Consider the following 14,700-nt stretch of genomic DNA (forward strand, 5'->3'; position numbering starts at 1 on the left):
CTGAAGCGGGCATAGGCTTTCTTCAGACAAAGGGTTGTATTTTTCTGGTGGGAACTCTGTGGTCAGCGCTGCGTGAGGGAAAGGCACACGGCCTAAAGGCAGGATTTCCTGAAGCAGGCTCCGCTGTGAACCAGGTGAGGCCTCGAGTCCAGAAGCTGTGGTGAGAGGCAGAGCAATAGAGGTTAAAAGGCTTATCCAGAACGGAGGTGCTTTGGTACAGTGGGGAGGGTGCTGGATTTGGAGTCAAGTGGGCTGGGATTCATTTTAGTTTGACTTCGTGTCTCTAGTACTTAGTAACATAACCTCTCATTCAACTGGGGCTAAATAAATGCATGCTTAATGAGTAGGTGAAGGAAGGAGGGAAAGGAAGGAGGAAGGGAGGAAGGAAAGAGGGAAGGAAGGAAGGAAGGGAGGGAGGGAGGGGGGCTAAGCTTGATTCCTTGCTCTGTTACATGAAACCTCAAGCCTCAGTTTCCTCATTTGTAAACTGTGGATAATACATAATATACACTGCAGAAGCTTGTTATGAGGGTTCACTGTGACACATGTATTCTAATCTGTCAAGTTCTACTTTCTTTCCCTCTTCCTTTCTTCCTTTCTTTCTTTTCTTTTCCTTCTTTCTTTCTTTCTTTCTTTCTCTCTCTCTCTCTCTCTTTCTTTCTTTCTTTCTTTCTCTCTCTCTCTCTCTCTCTCTCTCTCCCCCCGCCTCCCCTCCCCCTCTCCCTCTCTCTCTCCCTCTCTTTCTTTCTTTCTTCTCTCTCCCTCCCTCCCTTCCTCTCTCTCTCTTTTTCTTTTCTTTCTTCTGTCTATCTGTCTGTCTGTCTATCTATCTATCTATCTATCTATCTATCTATCTATCTATCTATCTATCTGTCTGGGATAATGACAATAACAACAAAATTAGAGCTGAGAGTTGCAGGCAATGAAAAGAGAAAGTGAACATGGAAATTGAGACGCATGTCAGTCAGGCTGAAAATTGAAAGCAATGGCCATTTTCATGATGACTAATGAGCCAGGAAAAGGGCTCCCAGCGGTATCTCAACTTAACATGGACATCAGTTCTTTGGATTTATTTTCTTGCTCTCGATTTTTTTGGAGAAAAGAGACAAATCGTAATAAAATAAACTCACAGCAAATATTTCTTTATCAACTGGATTTTATCCAGATTATAGTAACCCCATCCGATGACTCTCATTCTGTATGACAAAGATGTTGAAATTCACACTCATTAGCAGCATGCTCAGTCATGAAGGAAATATCCAAGCTTATTTCACATAATTTATGTGCTGAGGCAAGACAGTTAGCAGTTTTGCTCTCCTAAGTGAGGTATGTGCGAATCTTGAGTTCTTTATAGCACTGTTACTTCTTTTTGTCTTCCCACCCCCGTGCTTAGCACAGTAGTTATAAAGTGCCTACTGTGGGCCGGGCACTGCTCTTGGTGCTGGAATTACATCATGCACGAGACATAGCCCCTGCCCTCAAGCAGGTTAAAGCCTAGTGAGGCAGACAGATGAATAAAAAGGCACATACAATAGTAGTAATTGCTCCCATACTAATTGCTTCATTGCTTTTCGATAATCATTGAAAGGAAATTCTCCGGGCTAGCTACAAAAAAACCAGAAATGTGATGAATCAGGCCATATTCAGAATAGAAGGGAAAAATAACATAATACTGAGCTCAGATTCTGTGCCTATGTGAATGTCTTGCACATATCATTTTAGGCCCCCACCCACCAGCCCACCCACCCACCTCTCCTAAGGGACAGGCAGCATGTTCCCGTTTTGCCGCAGGGGTAGTTGAAACACAGAGAAGTTAGCTCAGGGTCTTATGCTGGTTAGGTGCGGCTATCTTGCACCCAAATCTTGCTCTTTCAGCTGCACCACACAACACTTGAATAATGTGCCCAAGTAAATAAAAACAATTTTTCACCTGCCCCTTAAGTGCCTCAGGGAATTCCTGAGGTCTAGAGTGAGGGTGTTCCCGGTGAGGCACTGGAAGTGGAGCCAAGTCTGGGGCAGGAGCCTGGCAGCCACGCTCAGGCTTTTTTCATGGTGAGTCAAGTGTGCTGCCTTCTAAGTCACCTAAGTAGAGAGAAGTGGTTAATGGCACATTTGGTTTCAACAGTCCTGAGTCTGAAAACCAAATCTGCCTTTATATTTCTGTGAGTTTGAGCAAATTCCTCATCTGTAAAGTGGGAATAATAATAATACTTACCTTATAGGGTTGTTGTATTAAATCAGATCATGTCTAAAAATTGCTTATTAAGCATGAGTCCCAGCAATGGCTATTAGCTTTTATTTTTTTTATCCTGCAGACATTTCCAAAGATGGAATGAGATACCATAGGAGCATTTGGAAAGACTCAGTGCAGAGTGGACTTAAGCATTAGATTGGTAAACTCTGAAGGGTTCAACATGCCACATCAACAGGCTAGGCATGCGTCTTTTGGAAGTTTTAAGACTCTTGTAGGCCATCTCTAGGTTTTCTTAGTTTGCATTTCATAGCACCTAGCAGAATGGTAAGATACTACTAGTAATCGAATGGTTAAGAGCCGGTAGTACTAATAAAGCACCTTATTGGAAGTGAAAGCCACATGCCCCTCCAAGATCACAGTTTATTAGGAGTTTCATTTCTTTAGCATCTTATGACACTGCCAAGAATGTGGTCTGGCTGGGTATCCAAGGGGCTGTCCCTTGACTGTGAAGTGAGTTCTTCACTGTTTCTGTTTGCACTAGACTCTCACCCAGCTGAAGCCAACATCCTGACTCCAAAAGGATCCTTGTAGATGTTAACTTTCCTAATTCCTCTAGTTAGTTCTGCTCTCCATGGCTCTTCCCAACCATGCTACGCTTGGGCTGTGCATGAACGGAGGAGGGACCTCTATCCACCTCATCAGTTCTGAGACATCTGGGACTCCTCGAGGGACCCAATTCAGCAAGAGCCTGCCTCAAATGCAAACACGTCCAGTCAGTTGTTCTGCATTTAAAGAAGTAAACAAAGTAGGTTTTGTTGTTGTTGTTTGGTAAAATCAAGTTTTCAGTCTTAGTCTCCCCAATCTTTTTGTCCCCCCTCCACTGATACATATACTTTAGAGGGTAGTGTGTTTAAAGGGAAGTTACACAACTTAGAGTGATTTGATGGACACAGAAGGTTAATGTCATAATGGCTTGACCAATTTGGAAATTTACTATCTCACATAACAAGAAGTTCAGAGGCAGGGTGGGCTCCAGGGTTGATGCAGCAGCTCCGTGAGGTCACCGAGGAGCCTAGTCCTCGGGGCCTCTTAGCTCCACCAGCCTCTATGCTTCAGCTTTGCTTTCACGCTGGCTCTCCTCATCCAGCCACAACAGTGTTCAGAGGAAGGAAAAGGTTGTATCTTTCTGGCGTCTACCCTTTCAGGCCTCAGCATCTGGCAAGCCTCCTCTCACATTTTGTTGGGCTAGATTGGGTCCCATGCCCATTTCCAAACAAATCGCTAGCAAGAGGACTGGGATGACCATAATCGGCCCAAATGAATCCTTTGGGGGTGGAATGGGTGTTGGGTTGGGAAGCCATGAGCCTTACCACAGTCACAGGCAATATTTTAAACCTGCAGTTTCAGGTTGGGATCCACTCCAGTGCCATGAATGCAATCGGTTCTTAGCACACAGTCGACAGCGATGGCATAAAAGATTTAGGTTTTCCATTCGAACTTGCTTAATCCTGCTGCTGCTTTGAGGTTCCCTAGCACCACAGTCTAGCTAAGCACAGGCATGGACAAATTGTAGGGACTCCACACTGTCTGTAAACTTCTGATGCCTATCGGTGCTGCAGCACACAAGCAGGAACTCGGGAGTGGCCAAAAGCCCTGCTCTGTGGTTTGGCAGGTCCACTGAGGCTCTTGTCCACAACCCTCCCTGAAGGCAGGATGGATGACTAGTGCAGAGCTGGCTTCCTCCATCCAGCTCATGTGGAAAGAGAAGAATTCCCAAGATGCATTGCTCTGAGCAGGCCTTTCTGGTTTCCGTGGCTTCACCTGCCCACTGATTAGCTGTGAGTATCAGATGAGACCTAGACAATATCACCGCAGTCATTTGAATAATAAAATCAAGTTACCCCATCATTGCACTTTTCCTTTTAGGGGGAAAAATGTTTGGAACACAGGGCCCATCAAGACCTTTCCTGTTTCTGATGTCTCTATCATAGTCTTGGCTCCAAAGGTTAAATGTTTTAGATTACAAAATGTACATTATATGGGGGTCTTCCTATAAATCAACAAGGCAGGTATGTTAAACACAGAAAAATATCTACAGCTGTTCTCTTACTCATCCTGCTTGTTATTTAACTCAGCCCGGGCCCTAAGGAACACTTTTAGTTGTACTGTCAACAGTTTCAAAACAAAGAAGGAACTGGGACTGGCAAATGAGGAACCCAGCTGGCCCTCTGTTTAGGCTCCCACTGCATATACTTTAATCCTGACACCTGCAAGCTATTTAATCAGGATTTACAATTGAACATGAAGGATGAGGGGTCCGCAGGGCTGTGTTCTTAGTGTTTGGATTGCAAATGATGGAGAAAAACTTTGTTATCGGATGTTGTAGTTATTTGAAGTTGGGTGCCCTCTAACCCACGGGGAACCCAGCATCATTTATCACTCCCCAGAAAAAACTCAGCTCAGGCAGACGCTGCCCCTCACAGCCCAACATTCTATTTTTGCTTCTTCTGTATTCTAGAGTAAACAAACTTGGAATTTATGAACAATGAGAAAAATAATTTCCAGAGAGCATATGGCAAGAGAAAGTTCTAAGTGAAATAATGAGAGCACAATTTTGATTTAGTCCCAAAGCAAAATGTATATAAGGGTATTTACCTACAATCTGGACAAGGCCTGTGGTGTCCAGAAGGTTCTCTACTTACAAACATACCGACTTTCATGGAAAAGAGCAAAGTCTTGAGCCAGAGTGAAAGTATGGCCATTTTGCCCAACACAACAGATGGAATTTAAAGTTGCTCGTAAATGAACAAATTTTCTAAATGAGTAACAAAAATGCACTGATTCTGGACTTGCAAAAATCACCTTGGGAATAGCCCTTGAAAACAGAAACTTTGTTAGTTGACAAGCTTCTGTGATAAGGTGACTGAAAGAAGCCTAGAGAAATGGCAATTGATCACTACTTATTGGGTCCCTATTGGGCTGAGTGCTTTGGGAAAGATGAAGCAGCAGAAAACAGGGGCCAGGCCCTCAGGGAGCTTCCAGTCTACCAGAGAGGAGGAAAAGACCCCAGGTGAGACAATAAGCAAACAGGATAGAAAACAGTGGCGATAAAAAGAATTTCAGAGAAGGGTCGGTCACTGTCCGCTGGAGTAGTCAAAGAACTTTCTGTAGAACTTGGAGCTTGAGTTGAAAATACAAGTGGTTGAAGCAGTGGTTCTCAACACATTTTAGTACAAAGAGCCCCAAATGAGTGTTACTGGGCATTTACATTTAGAATCCATTAATTGAGAAATACAATCACACACTGCATAATAACATTCAGTCAACGACAGATGGCATATACAATGGTGGTCCCATAAGATTAGTATCATATAGCCCAGGTGTGTACTAGGCCATACCATCTAGGTTTGTGCAAGTACGCTCTATGATGTTTGCACAACGATGAAATCGCCTAACAATGCATTTCTCAGAACATATCCTCTTTGTTAAGTGACGCATGACTGTACATAACAAAAAAATGCTATGAATTTATTACCATTGAAAAATATGTTTGTACTTTTCACTATAGAAATACTTACATGCACTTGAAAAACAGTACAAATAGGTTCAATATATAATATTAACCCAGTCAATGTACAAGGTATAGTTTTCATGGGCTTCATATCTCTTCCTTTTAATAGCTCTGCTGTTTCATTCCAGGGGTCTAAAGTCTACAGATAGTAAACTCTGGCTTAGAATAATATGTCTGAGTGCTTATGAAACTGCCCTAAGTGCAAATGCCTAATAAATTGGGCAGATGGTCCTGTTGATGCCTTCAGAAATACTTTGTGGGCAGTGGCCAAAGAGCACAGGGGCTTGGTCGTGGCTTTAGTAGCAACCTTCCTTCCACATCTCTACCAGCAATTCAGCAGCTCAAGTGATTCCTTTCTGCCCATCCACCTGTTTCACTATGCCCAGGTTGGTGAGTGGTATGTTTGAAGGAATCTAGAGTCAAGGCTAGGAACGATGGACTACATCATTTATTGCCTTCCACTGGACCTGGACCAGCTTACACAGAAAATTCCGTGACTGTCAAGAATCTGTGTGTCTTTTAAGACCAGCAGAGAACTAGATTTAAGGGTCTCTCTAGGAAATTCCTTATCCAAATGAATAAAGAAGATGCACTATTTTTTTTTCTGAATGCTAAAGAAACATATGCTGGCTTATTTTTGTAAACATTCAAAATACAGAAAAACACAGATGAAAACTCAACTAGTATTCTGCTGCAATCGTTTTGGCATATATATTTCTAGTTTTTTTTAAATGCATGTATGCATATATATTTTTACAAAACTAGAATCATTCTGTGCATGCCACTTTATAATCTGATTTTTTTCAGTTAATATATTGGGCTTAGTTCTCCTGTCCATATACATTTTTATAAATCCTGATTTTTTTTTTTTTTTTGGCGAGGAAGATCAGCCCTGTGCTAACATCTGCCAATCCTCCTCTTTTTTTGCTAAGGAAGATCGGCCTTGGGCTAACATCTGTGCCCATCTTCCTCCACTTTATATGGGACACCGCCACAGCATGGCTTGCCAAGCGGTGGGTCGGTGCGCGCCTGGGATCCGAATGGGCGAACCCCGGGCCACTGCAGCAGACCTCGCGCACTTAACTGCTTGCGCCACTGGGCCCGCCTCCTATAAATCCTGATTTTTAATGACTGCATAATGTTTGATCACATGGCTTTTTCATCCACTATTTAACCAATCCTCTTTTTGTTACACATTTAGGTTGTCTCTATCTTTTTAAAACCTTAATAAACAATGTAGTGATGAATATCTTTATATATAAATCTTAATGCTCATCGCTAAGAAAATGCCATTTTGATTGGATCACATGTCTTGAATTCTGTAGTTTGGTCTTGGATTTTACCATCTCATTTTGGCTTCTTACCAGCTTCCGATTCTGTTTGGGATCTGCATTTAGCCATTGGCCAAAGTCCATGGAACACAAGGCAGTGAGGTGGCTTCTCCCCAGATGGGAAAATCAGAGAAGTATGAACCTTCTCCTCGTCCTCCTCTTCTGGGAGGTTGAAGAGATGGAACACCGCGCAACACTGAAGCGGTTGCTGGGAGAGGAGTTTGCGTGTAGAAACTCGCTGCCTGGACAGCGGGGAAAGCTCAGGGCAGGACACAGTGCTCGGACTCTCGCTTGGAGGCGGAAGCTTGGGCGGGGCTCGCCCGAAGTCTCCGTTCCTAGCCGGTGGCAGTGGGATCGGTGCCCAAGGATGTGGTGGTGCTTTTCTCCCTTTCCTCTTTCTTCTACAGCCTCCCTTACCAAAGAGCTGACATTTTAGGGTGCGGACTGTATAAAAAAGATTACTCATGACACTTGTTAAAGACAGTAAGAAGACTTTATGCAAGGGGAGCTACTACAATGGGGTTTTGCAGTAGGGAGAATGATCAGGCACAACTCCAACTATGATAAGGAAACGTGGGGATTTATAAGCAAAGAGCAGGGTAGGGAGCCAGGAGATGGAAAATTACTGAGATACAGGGTAATTCTTTGCTCAAGTGACTTAGGATTTTTGTGGAAAGCAGACCAGGGTGATAAGATATGGAGGGTGGGTGATGAGGAATTTGATCAGACATCCACGGTGATCAGGCCAAGAGTGGGGGATTTTCACGACTGACTCAGCAGGATTCTTGCTAAACCAGAATACGCAGGACAAGGACAGAGCCCAGGTCGGGCCTAGTCAGAGAGAGGACTCTGAGGAGCCTGCCTCAAGTTTGGTCATGGAGAGTCTTGGTCAGTATCTCTGTCTTCTCAAGTGTCTCACCTGTCACCTTGATGTTTTTTAGTTTTTGTTTTTCCCTCAGGGAAATAATAAATGTGAGCTCAACTTTTACGAAGAAATTTCAATTTGATGCTTTTCAGTTCCCGTTTCTCTTTCTCTGTTTCCGTCCTCTGCTCTCTCCACCCCTCAGTGGTCACTTCTGCCGCATCCTTCCGCCTCCCCATCCTCCCCCTCCTCACCAGCACCCCCTAGCGCCCCCACAGCCGTTTCTCTTTCCTTACACATCTCTCAGCGCAGACTTCATGGAATCATTCGCTCACTCCGTCACAGTGCTGCTTCTTTCTCTGGCACCTCCCTGGCGGATGGTGCGTCTGGTTAGATCACGGATCTCAGAGAATCTGCTGTCCCCGTGTAGTCCTCCCTTTTCAGCTTACGGCTTACACACTCGACCTGTTGACTTACTCTCAGCCTCCAATTTAGAAAAGGTTTGTTATTCTTACCACATTGTCTTACCACATCTGAACATATAATTTGTCTAAAAAAGGGAACTTTGAAAGTAAAAGGAGGTACTACTGTTAATTATGCCAGGACAACAGGATAAATTGAGACTGTCCCTAGTAAACCTGGATGTATGGTCGCTTTATCTTAATTTTGCCCTTACTTTCATTCCCAGTCTTTCTGCAAGCTCCTTGTCAGAGTCAAGAATGGATTTCAACCCTAAGAATCTGAAGTACAAAATTTTGGAAATTTGATAAATTAGAGGCTGGGTTAAATCAGGCGAGAATTGTGTTATCAATGAAGAGAAGTTAGGTCAAACAAATAGCATATTTTTGAAGGAGAAAAATCTGGGCACCATTTTTGTGCAGTGATTTAAGCAGATGGTCAAAGACTTGGAGACATCAACACTTTATTATTGTCATTTAAGTTTATTAATTTTCTTTGTTGCTTTTCTATTTCCATTCCAGATTTTTTTTCTCTTTCTTTGGTTAGTCTTTTTGCCCATCAAACAGATTGTTTTATAATAATCCACAACTACTGTGGCTTCTCAGGTATATTTATGGAAATTGGCCATCGATGTCTAGGGATTATTTAGGGCTATTCAAAACAAATGGGACTATGGTACCCCTGATTTGAGACAAGCAAAATTAAGGAAACAGAATTATTTTCGAGAAGATACTAGCTTCTTATGTCTTGCATTCATAAAAGCTTCCCATATTTCAAGCTTCTTCTAGAACATCTATTACTTTACTCTTTTTCCTTTCAGCTTGACATTGGCTTGCTGATAACTCTTTTTCAAAATATTCACCCAGCCTATAAGTGGGAGACCTAAATACATCAAAACTGTAGAAGAAATGCAAAAATATTGCTAAATAATTACTTCTCCAAAGTGTACCAGACTGTCAATTTGCCAAATTGCTAGGGATCCAAAAAATCCCTATGTTATAACATTCTTCCAGAGAAAAGAAAATATGAAAATGTTTGAAAATTCACTTAAAAATCAGCATAATCTTATTACAAAAATTTGACAAAGATAACATTAAAAAAATCTGTAGCCCAGTCTCACGTTAATAAACATGCAAAAATCCTGCCTAGCAGTATTAAAACAATAACATACATAATGTTTATTATATTACCCAGGAATTCATGGATGGTTTGCTATAAGGAAATCCAGGAATGTAAACTATACATTAACAGGTCAAAGGACAAAAGTCACATTATTATCTCAATATATGATCAAAAGGCATAAGACTCAATATCCTTCCTGTTTAAAACTTTCAATAAACTTGGTATAGAATGATGTGGACTATAACCTTAAAATTAAACACAAACACACACACACACACATACTCCTCTCTTCCAAACCAAGAGCCATGCAACATCACTCTTAACTGTGAAACACTAGAGGCAATCTCATTAAAGGAAGAAATGACACTATCAGCACTATTTTATATTCATAACATATTATGAAAGTTCTAGATAATACTGTAAGTCTTTTTTTGTGTGTGTGAGGAAGATCGGCCCTGAGCTAACGTCTGCCAATCCTCCTCTTTTTTTTTTGCTGAGGAAGACTGGCCCTGAGCTAATATCTGCCAATCTTCCTCTTTTTTTTTTTTTGCTGAGGAAGACTTGCCCTGGGTTAACATCCATGCCCATCTTCCTCCACTTTATATGGGACACCGCCACAGCATGGCTTGACAAGCGGTGCGTCAGTGCGTGCCCGGGATCCGACCCGGTGAACCCCCGGCCGCGGCAGCGGAGCACATGCACTTAACTGCTTGCGCCACCAGGCTGGCCCCTGTAAGTCTTAAAACAGAAAAAAATAGGTATCATTATTTGCAAACGATATGATTATTTATTTAGACCAGGGATTGGCAAACTATGGTCCAAGAGCCAAATCCAGCCAGTAGACTGCTTTTGTAAATAAAATTTTATTGGAACATAGCCATGCCCTTTTATTTACATATTAGCTAATGGCTGCTTTTGAACTATAACAGCAGAGTTGAATAGTTTTGACAGAGATCGTATGGCTCACAAAGTCTGAAATATTTACTGTCTGGCCCTATACAGAAAAAAATTGCCAGGCTCTGATCTAGAGTACACCAAAAAAATCAACTAAGAAATCTTTAAGGTGGCCAGATATAAAATATATCAAAGATAGTTATATAACATACAAATAATAATAAGTTGTATAAAAGAAAATATAAATATATAAAAATATAAAAGAAAAAAACCTGCAAAAATAACATATTTGAACATATATAATAGGCAGGCTGTATATGAGGAAAATTATCCAATTTTAATAAAGGATATAAAACAGTATGTACATAATTGTAGAACATAGTACTACAATTATAAATTAAGAAGGCTGAATATCATATAAATGACAATTCTTCTCATATTATTTTATGTTTAATGCAATTTTAATAAAAATTGCAATTTGGAGAGACGGAACCAAAATGATTAAAATAATGTTCAGGGAGTATAAAAAGGAATCAGCTAACAGATAAATGGACCCTCAAATATATAATGCCAGACATAATAGAAGTTTATTTCTCATTCACATAAAGTTCAAAAGGGACATTTCAGATGGGCAAGCAGCTCTCCCTTTGGAGGAGAGAGAGAAGGCCCAGGCTCCTTCCACCTTGCAGATCCTCCATCTCAACATAGGGCTTCCAAAGTTGTCTTGGGGATCCTCTCATTCTCAGACAGCTGAGAAGGGAAAAGATCATGGAGAGGTTTTATTTTTATTGGCCATTCTGGAGGTGCCACATATCGCTTTCTCATACTCTTTTCCCTGAAGTCCATATGACATCAGTCATATGACTACAATTAACTGCAAGGGAGCCTGGGAAATGTAGTCTGGTTGTGTGCCCAGAAGGAATTAAAAAAAAAAAAGAGTTTGGTGAACAGTCTGCAAAGTGTGCTATAGCACCAGATGGGGAAGTCCATAAACAGACCACAGCATATGTCACAATTTACAATGTGATAAATATGGCATTTTAAATCAGTGAGGAAATTACAGTCAATTAACAGAGCTAGGACAATTACTGGTTATATATTTACCCTCCCACTACACAATAAAATAAAGTCCAGATGTACTACATTTAAGTATATATAAAAAAATGAAACCCTAAAAAACTAGAGTAAATATAGTTTGTTTGACATTTTGGTGGGAAAGACCTTTCTAATCATAAAAAAGGAAGAAACCATAAAGGAAAATTGACAGTTTGAGTATCTAAAAATTAAGAACTTCTGTATACTGAAATTAGAAAAAAATTAAAAAGGCAAATGGCAAAGGAAGAATATTTTTTCTATGTGACAGCAAAAAGATTAATATCCTTAATATAAAATAGTTCTTAATATCAATGAGAAAAAGATGAATTCCTCAATTGAAAAATAGAAAATGAAATGAGATGTAGGTGGCTAACAAAGAAATAAAAAAATAAACCCCAGTAACAGTCAAGGATAATTGATAGATGGTATGACCTTACAAGCCACCTCTGAACCCCAGTTTCCCATCTATGAAACTAGAGTAATCATAGAAACTATTCTTGAGGTTCAGTTTAATTAAATGAGATATCCGTGTAAAGCATGCAGTAAACACTTAACAAATATGAACTATTGCCATTTTTACTATTCTAAGTGTTCATGGTGTATTTTTAAGTGAAAAAGGAAAGATTCAGGGGCTGGCCTGGTGGCGTAGTGGTTAAGTTCGCATGCTCTGCTTAGGCGGCCTGGGGTTTGCAGGTTTGGATCTTGGGCGCAGACCTAGGCACCGCTTATCAAGCCATGCTGTGGCAGCCTCCCATATAAAATAGAGGAGGATGGGCACAGATGTTAGCCCAGGGCCAATCTTCCTCAGCAAAAAGAGTAGGATTGGCAACAGATGTTAGCTCAGGGCTAATCTTTCTCACAAAAAACAAAAACAAAAAAAAAAAGAGAAGGAGAATTTAAGCATATAATGTATAATTTTGAAAAGGCATACATAGGGGGAAAGTTTCAGGAACCAAATAGGACAGAATGCCAATAGCTGCTGATCCTGTATGGTGGGAAAATGGTTGTGCTATACTATACATTGTAACTTTTCTGTAAATAAACCTTTTCCCAAACAAAAAGAAATCAGATAAAATGGAGGGTTGCTCTTGAAGGACTCTTCCAGAGCTAGGAAGCACAGAGACCAGACAGTTAGTGTCAGGGTGACATCTGGAAGACTGTCCTGCGGTGGAGGAGAGGCCACAGCAGATGGAGGCCACGTTCAGGCTGGTCACAAGAGACCCAGGGCTGAAGGAGTAGAGTAAGCCAGCGCGCAGAGGGAGGAAAAGTGCAGAGGGACTGGGCGGAGAGAAAGAGACCATGTGGCCCACAAAAGAGGGCAGGGTGTACTCAGGCCTGGAGTGTTCTCCATTCCTGACCTAGTTCCCATTTCAGTCCATATTCTTAAAATAAATCCCCTCTTGTCTGGTGACAGCTTAAGTGCAACCAAACAAACTGTACTGAGCTGCTGTTTCTGTGCTTTGGGTTCTCTTAAGAGAACACTCAAAATCCCGCATTTACTCGTGTCTTCAGATGTTTCTGTGCCTGACCCTTTCCAACCCTGAGAATGCTGAACTGATGTGGTGCCAAATGCTATAGCATCGATGGGCTCTTCCTTCTCCTGGTCCACATTTTTTAAAATAAACTTTTAATTTTAGAACAGTTTTAGATTTATTAAGAAATGGCAAAGATAATATAGAGCGTTTCCGTACAGCCCACCCCCAGTGTCCCTATTATTAACATCTTATGGATGTAGTACATCTGTTACAATCAATGAACCGATACTGATGCATTATTATGAACTAAAGTCCGTGGTTTATTTAGATTTCTTTAACTTTGAACGTCCTTTTTTTGTTCCGGGATTCCATCCAGGATCCCACATTACACTTAGTTGTCGTGTCTCCTCCAGCTCCTCTGGGCTGTGACAATTTCTCACTTCCCTTGTTTTTGTTGACCTTGACAGTTTTGGAGAGTACCAGTCAGGTATTTTGCAGGATGCCCGTCTGCTGGGATTTGCCTGGGGTTTCTCATGATTAGACTGGGGTTATATGTTCTTGGGAGGAAGACCACAGAGCTGAAGTGCTCTTCTCATCCCCTCGTGTCAAGGGAACCTCCTATCACCATGGCTTGTCCTTGTTGACATGGCCCTTGACCACATGGCAGCTTACATTTTGAAAGTCGTTTTTCTAGGCACTCTCTTGACCCAAGGAGTGACTCTAAGTGAGGGTAGGAGTCGTCTCCAGTGCAGATCACACCAGCCAGGTCATCTCGGTCCCACTTGCAGAGAGGCCTGGCTCAGTCTGCGGGCCCCTTTTTGCATGTCTCCCTCAGACTAGAGCTAGAACTTTGTGCCCGAGCTCCCAGTGTTAGTCCCCTTGGGCTCCCAGCAGGGAATGGGAAACTTCCCGGGTTAGTGACAGCTCCCAGAGCACAGGGGAAACCCACTAGTGGAAACCAGATTCTCCTTTCCTAAGTGGTGGGGAGAGGTATCTAAAGAGCGCCAGCATTGACATTAATAAATATTAATGAAAAGAACACACTTCATGTCCTGGGGCTGATGAAGGCCCAGAGAAATATTTGGGCCCTCGCTGCTTCGCCACACTCCTTCAGTGCAGCCTGGTTGACTCCCTGTCACAGAGCCTGCAGCTGCTGTTTCAAAGCTTTTTCTTCCTCCGTCCTCCCTCAACCATGCCCTGAGTGATCCTCTTAACCGCAGGTCATTGTTGGCTTCCTGTCTTTCTGGGAGGATGAACGCCAGGTGTCCTCAGCTTCTCTCATTTCACCCTGACACCCCGCTGTGCTCACCTTCTTCTCCCTTCTCTCTGTTGCGGGGGTGAAGGCTGACCCCTGCTCTCCTGACCAAGCCCATGCCTACGCTCATCTCCTTCAATCCACCCCTTCCCACTGCCTCTTGTTCAGCTCACCACGCTCCAGCTTAGTTACTTCTCCCTCAAACTGGTGCCCTCTATATGGCCCTCTCATCCCTCTCCTTTCTTTAAATGGCCCTCAATGATCCACCCCTTACAACTCATCCATTCTCACCTCTACATTTCCTACCTCTACGCTCCAGCCAGACCAAACCATTTGTAGTTCCCTGAAAGTGTCAGGCACTCTCTTTCTTCTAGACCTCTGAACCTGCTGTGTCCATGGCCTGAAATACCGTCTCTCCCTGCTCCCCTCCGCCCTCCATCAT

This window comes from Ceratotherium simum, chromosome 3 (genome assembly GCF_057802395.1).
Source record: "Ceratotherium simum simum isolate JZ-2026a chromosome 3, ASM5780239v1, whole genome shotgun sequence".
In the NCBI taxonomy this organism is placed as follows: Eukaryota; Metazoa; Chordata; class Mammalia; order Perissodactyla; family Rhinocerotidae; genus Ceratotherium; species Ceratotherium simum.